The sequence below is a fragment of the Hylaeus anthracinus genome, unplaced genomic scaffold (assembly GCF_026225885.1).
Source record: "Hylaeus anthracinus isolate JK02 unplaced genomic scaffold, UHH_iyHylAnth1.0_haploid 11982, whole genome shotgun sequence".
In the NCBI taxonomy this organism is placed as follows: domain Eukaryota; kingdom Metazoa; phylum Arthropoda; class Insecta; order Hymenoptera; family Colletidae; genus Hylaeus; species Hylaeus anthracinus.
Window position 1 is genome coordinate 13989106 of NW_026534330.1, and position 6950 is coordinate 13996055.

Genomic DNA, 6950 nt, shown 5'->3' on the forward strand with positions numbered 1-6950 from the left:
ACTTTCAAGAACGACTCCAAATGTGTATCGCCCGTAAAGGCCACCATTTGGACGACATAATTTTTAAAACATAAAGAAAAAAAAACTTCTTTATATCTAGATTTAAGAAATAAAAGTTTTCTGTTGTTATCTCGTACCACTTTTTTTCAATCGTTTTTTTAAAATCTGGGAGTTATTTCTGCCGCACCCTGTATTATCCACGAGCGTCGATCGACTTTACATGCGATCAACAGCTGACGCTCAACAAAGAATCTTATAAGGAGAATGTTTTACTTTTCACAACACTCTACCTAATTTTTACATTTGATTTAAATTTGATTAATTATTAGGATTCATGAATGAAATATCAGTTAATAACAACCAGAAGTTTCAACATCTTCTTTTTGCGTTTAACCAAAGAACGAAAACCGTCAAAGATGTTCGCGACATTTGTGCTGTAAAAAAAGAAAACGCACTTCATAAAAGTACAGCTCACCGATGGTTTTCATTATTCAGAAACGGTCATTTAGACCTTGAGGTCTCGAAACTTTCCGTTCGTCCGATTTGGTTTGACGAAGACTCGTTGAATCAGCTCGTTCACGAAAAACCGTTCATCCAGACTCAGCCATTCTTTCCACTGTTACGAGCCAGGGCGATTGCGACGCGCGTGTGAGCTCAGCGAGTGGGATAGATTTGAGAATTGAACCAATACGATTAATTATTGTGTATCAATGGTGCCGAAGGCTGAGGATAGATTAGACAATGCAGACGACTCTGACGCGAAGTCAGATAGTTGCAGGAATCGGTATCTCCCAGTAAAGGGTAACCGCAGGATAGGTTGAATTAGGGAATTCGGGTTGAATACACTGAGCTTAAATCGTATCGTTGATGAATACTACGCGTCGCGGATAAAGCCTCGCAACTTATTAATTTAATTGAATAATAACTCGAGCGGCAAAGTTATCATGTTGTGGGATCGTTACACAGGCCAGGATTGCTTGTTATATCGTGAAGGTTTAGTAATTGACTTAGGAAACTTTGAATTTACACAAAAGAATATATGTATTCAGAATAACTATACTAAGGTACAAATGTGCAGTGTTGTGTTGTCGCGGTCGTGTGTAGTAAACGTTGAATTTAATTACCTAATTGTTGCACGGTGTTAACGCACTGGCGATGCGGGGGTCGAGTGTGATTTTAAATGCCGTAATGGATGAAAACCGTCTTTGCGGATCTATAAGGTTAACTTGATCGAAAGGGAAACTGAAGCACACTCTGCAACGATGGACGAGATGTGACTCTACGTAACTCTATCGTTCTAATCCCCCGAGCAACGAAAATCGTGGGTTTATATACCCCTAAATGTTGGTGGGGATCCGTCGGTGATTTCCATATTTGGAAATCTGACGGTTAGGATTTTCGTGGCTCTGAGGTGAGTAGCTGCGTTCCCTGGGAAAGGGTAGATAAGAAGTCTTCTCACGCAACGCAAGTCGAAGATGATGTTAAGAGTATGCAGCTGCAGGATGCACTCCAGGGAGACCGAGCTCCGAATTCCAGGAGGGTAGATAAAATAAAATTGATGAACGCGAGCTTCGGAAACAAACAGCGAGTTTCTGTATATGTAACACCACTGTATCATATTGACACAGGGCGTCATTTTTCGTCGTCTGCTGTGATCCGGTATAAAGAAATCGCTGGTCGTAGCTCTGTATAGCGTGGCGTGCAAGGAAACCGGTAGCAAACGTGGAACCTTGATTTTTCTTGCTTTCGTTCAAGGCATCAGGAACCCAGGCGGGAGTTTCTGTACTTTCCTTAACGATTGAAGACGAAGACGAAGAATCTTATGACCACAAACAATTTCTTCGGTAGAAGCGACTGACCTCGTACAGATATTAGGTTGTCCCGAAAGTTTCTTTCGTAAGTTGCACTCAATTATTTTATGTGGTTGTGTTTATATAAATAGACAATCTAATTTCATAGATATTCATGTTGTAACAGTAATGGAGCAAAACGAGTCGTGCACAATTCAGTAATATAACATAAAACATATGTGCATGTATTACTTATTAATACAGCGAAAGAAACTTTTGAGACAATCTAATACATACAGTTTACCGTATAGATACATACAGTGACGAGCAAAAGTGTAAACACACTCCGCTGATTTGATGTAAAAGGCGAAAATACGATTAATTTTTCAAGTGATCGGTAAGGAATAGTTAACAGTAATTACAAGCTGCACCTGATTAACGAAATGTAATGGTTTATTTTCATTAACATTAATAATGTACAGAATATTTTATAATAATTGTGCTTTGAAACAATGTTTACAGTATTGCACGTTTCGTCTGAAACGTTTATGATAGCATGTAAATATCAGGGTAATGAAACTGTCAATGAGCAGCCGCGGTAGCGAAGGCTACGCGCTCTGATTGGTCGCGGTTTTCTGTTAATATCTCCTTGACGAGGCCTCGGACAACATTTTCGCTAAGGAAAAAGTTGTTTCAAATCACCTCCCGAACTATCTCTTTCAAGGTGTTACAACATTTTTGGAACACCCTGTATATATGTCATATATGTATATATTATCATACACATATATCATATATATATATCGTAGTCTGTGCGCACTTGCGCCGCAAGCGGACGAAATATTCATAACTTCAAGTTCGGGATTTTGATAACAGTTTTCTAGTAACTTTCTTAGGGAGTTGGATCTCCTTATACCATTGAGCTCTATTCTAACTGGAGTGTGAACTCCTGTAGGAAGAAATAAAGGCGATGGAGGTCCGAGAGAAATGCAAAATGAGTGGTTCCGGTATTATCCTATAGCAAATTTATTTGTAGAGGGGGAACAAACGTACGCCGTAACATAACCTATCCGAGCATCGCTGAGCATTGCCGAGTGAGTTACTTTCAGATTCTTTTCCGCATAAAATTGGATAAATACAATATAAATTGAATTGTGACAAATAATAAAATTTAGTTCTATACCAAATTGTATATATTTGTATGATGTAAATTATATATACTATTTCATTATTATGTCATTATTATTAATGTTTCTATCGTTTTATATATAAGTAATGAGGAAATAAAGTTCAAATCTGTACATAATTAATCTGTAAATAATTCCTAGTGCCGCGAAATTCAAACAAAGAGGAGTCTGTTCTCTCTCCACACATAAATTTGCTATAGGATAGTACCACCGGAACCACTCATCTCTCTCGGACCGGCTTCTTTCTCACAGTTCGCACTCAAGTTAGGATAGAGCTCAATGCCTTATACAGTCTTCATGAGCTGGAAGAAAGAATGCCAATTCCAATACGAATATAACAAAAGTACTATAAATGGAAGTACATCCCGAGGACTTATTTATTCGACCCCACTCCCTAACAGTTTCACTTTTAATACGCAGGATTCCACTGTTGAAATATTTACTAAACAGCAACATGTCAAACTACTAAAAAAATAAATGTACTGGAAATATATGTGCACCGTTATATCTGTCACTGTAGAATAACAAAAGATAAAGTTTTCGTTTAGACTATGGCCTACCCTCTCAAGTGCCTGAGAGGACCCTTCCTGCAGTTGACTAAAGACTAAACAGATGTGCTAAAACTACGCTGCATACAGTTAGACATTCTTTCTACGGTTTTTTTTTTTAATATTCATCGGTTAGTCACGTGCAGCTCCTCGTTGAGAAAAGATCACAATTTGCTCGTGACAATTTAGTGAATAAAGCTAAAGTTAACCTATAAATTCAGTATTTTATTATTCACTTATATCCCATTTCCAATTTCCACATGTTGTAATTATAAACTTATCGCGAAGGATACAGAAAACTCTTCCCAAATCAGAAATCACGTACGTTACAAATTGACTTTATTTCTCTCGATTCTTATTCTTAGCCTGCCGTTGCTCGATATTTCGCTTGTTTATACAGGGTGTCTGAAAAATGTTGGAGGTCGTTGAAAAGGGTGGTTCGGGATGTGATTTGAAACAATTTTTTTCTTAGCGAAAATGTTGTCCGAGGTTTCGTTGAGGAGATATTAACGGAAAACGACGACCAATCAGAGCGCGAATATGCCGGTGGATTGCCCGCGGTAAGCATGGCTACACCGCTAGGCGGCCGCGCTCATACGCTACCGCAGGCGCTCCAACGGTATCCGCGCGCTCTGATTGGTCAGGGTTTTCCGTTAATAACTCGTCAACGAAGCCTTGGACAACATTTTCGCTAAGGAAAAAGTTGTTTCAAATCACCTCCCGAACCACCCCTTCCAAGGTGTTACAACATTTTTGAGACACCCTGTATACACACTTTTCTCCCCCTCTCTCGTCCGCACTCGTCTCATTCGCTCAACTTCACATTCGTACAATACGCGGCTAATTTAAACAGTCTACACACGCTATTAATTTTGTTCAAAGAATGCATTGTTTCAAAGAATGCAAGATTTAGCAAAGCGTAGATCGGTGAATTATAGAGAGGCTCAGTGAGAACCGAGGATACACGAGGACATCGCGAAAAATGTAACGGCCGAGGTTGTTTAGTCGTTTCGTTATTCGATCGCTAACAAAGAGCATTTGTTTCACTGCTTCCCGGGACAGTTTTTATGTCTCTCATTTGTTGAATTAATTGGATCTAAATATTGTATTTAGTCCGATAACAAAAATGAATCTGGCATTTCTTCTTTGATGTCTTCGCGGCTCTTTAGTTCTTAGAAGTTCTTATAAGCCTGTTAATATAAACACCCGTACCGAAAACTTGAGTTCGACGGTTAGGGTGTCAGTTAGTTGAGAGACAACCTCGATGGTGAACGCGACTACCTCTCTGAGCCTCTAAGTGATAAATAAAATATCATATAATATAAAATAATATTCTTATCTTATTTCTTGCTTCCACCCATAATCTAACACCATCCTGGATTTTCCGATACTACGTTTCAATTGACCCCAGACATTCCTACTACAATCAAGTTCTGCTCATCTCCGATCGATACTGCCATTTATGGGGAGCGCGATAAAAAAATAGTGACTGTGACCTCGGTTAGAGAACAAAACACGAAACAGGTTCCAGGGACTGCAAGCGCGAATGCGAGAATCGCTGGAAAGACGCGGGCGGGAGAAGCATGCGTTAGAAGGGCGAAAATCGCGCGAGTCGACGAACGAGCGGGGCGCATCGAGCGTTCGCGCGATTCCACTGGCAGAGCTTGTGCCAGTAAGCGAATTGCATTCTGTTCCGCGCGGTGTTTTCGAGCTGGCGCGCAAGCCCTCGGTTCCGCGATCGATCTCTCGCAGTCCCGAATAGATCGTCGCCGACGATAGTTTTCTTTTCGAGGATACCGCGCGAGGTGTTCGGAGCAAGCTCGAAAAATCGATACTTTATATAGTGATTTGCGAGCGAACGGCTTTAAAAATCGATTGTCGATTTTCTTTTATCACTTTGTCGATAAGGATACTTCTTTGGGATCTTCGTCTTGCGTGGTGAGTGATAGTTTTAATCAGTGGACGTTCATGTTCGCAATACTTGTTGACACTTTGGCAAATTTATAGAATGATTTATAATAAAATGTAAGCTATTTGATGACTAGACTGCGGATCTTTATGCATTTATAGGAAATTTAAATGTGCAAGAAACTACAAAATGCAAACAATATGCAAGAATATAAAAGAGATTGAAAGTAGAGTTCATGTTATAATATTTGCAGACTAAAATAAATTTCTATTTAGGTTCAATTTTTGTAAGCACGTTCGCCAAGATTTTATTTTGCATAAAGATCCGCAGTCTATCGATGAGTATAGATTAACTGAGAGTGAGAAAGGGCTTTATGATAAATATAAAATAAGACACAAATTCTCAGGCTTTATTATAAGTTTCAGCTTAAAATATTCAGTCATTTTAAAATGCTGTAACAATAGAACGTTTTTTAATATATTTATTTACATGCTGATTGAGAATATTCTTTACTGTTTTATTTATTCTCTTGTTTGAATTGTAATAAAATCTACGCAATTTGATGAACATAGATTAACATTGGGTGTAACACTAGGTTCAAAGTACCCTCATTGTATTGTTTGTTTCCTTAAGTTTGTTTTCTACAAATTTTTGAACACGTTTACATCTATTACCGAAGTAATTTGAATCTATGCTTGTTCTTTTATGTGGATAAAAGTCAGCATAAGTGGTTGACAAAAACTATAAATGATTCCTCTAACTTTGCAAATGACCATGTCGTGGTAATTAGGTATTAACTGAAAATAAACAAGAAGTTTCTAATAAAAATAAAACAAGACACGAATTCACAGGTTGTAATGCAAGGTGTAGCTTAAAATGTTTACGATGTATTCATTTTAAAATTTGATAACAATGTAAATTGTAATTTCATGTTAGGTTCGTGCAAAAATAATTTCGTTTTATATAACTATTCGATATTCTAATTAGTGTTTACATGAAGATTATTATGATGATCTTTATGTAATATGTTGTTATGTGTTTCATCATTAATGTACGTTTTATATTGAGTTCAAGTACGACAATTTAAATTTAAAGTTAACAGCTGAGGAACGAAATTATTTTTGTCTCAACCTGATAAATAAAAGTTGAATCTAGATTCTTTTGTTAAATCAGCCTTATTGCAATATATTCTACACTTTCTATATTAAGTTGCACATTTCCATTAATTTGACAGTAAACATATATTCCGTATTTTAATTTTATCTTCTGAAAGACAAATTGACATTTTTAAATAAACAATTATATTCTTTATTTACATTAGAAGTTATTACATTATATGTGCAAATTTAATATGATATAAAACGATACGTTGTTACAGAATTTGAAAATGACTCCATTGTAAAGGTTGTAACACCATACAGTATAAAAGATAATAAAAACTGAAAATTTATGTCGGATTTAATATTTTACAAGTTCTCCAATTGAAATAAATCTGAAGTAATCGAATGTAAAAAGA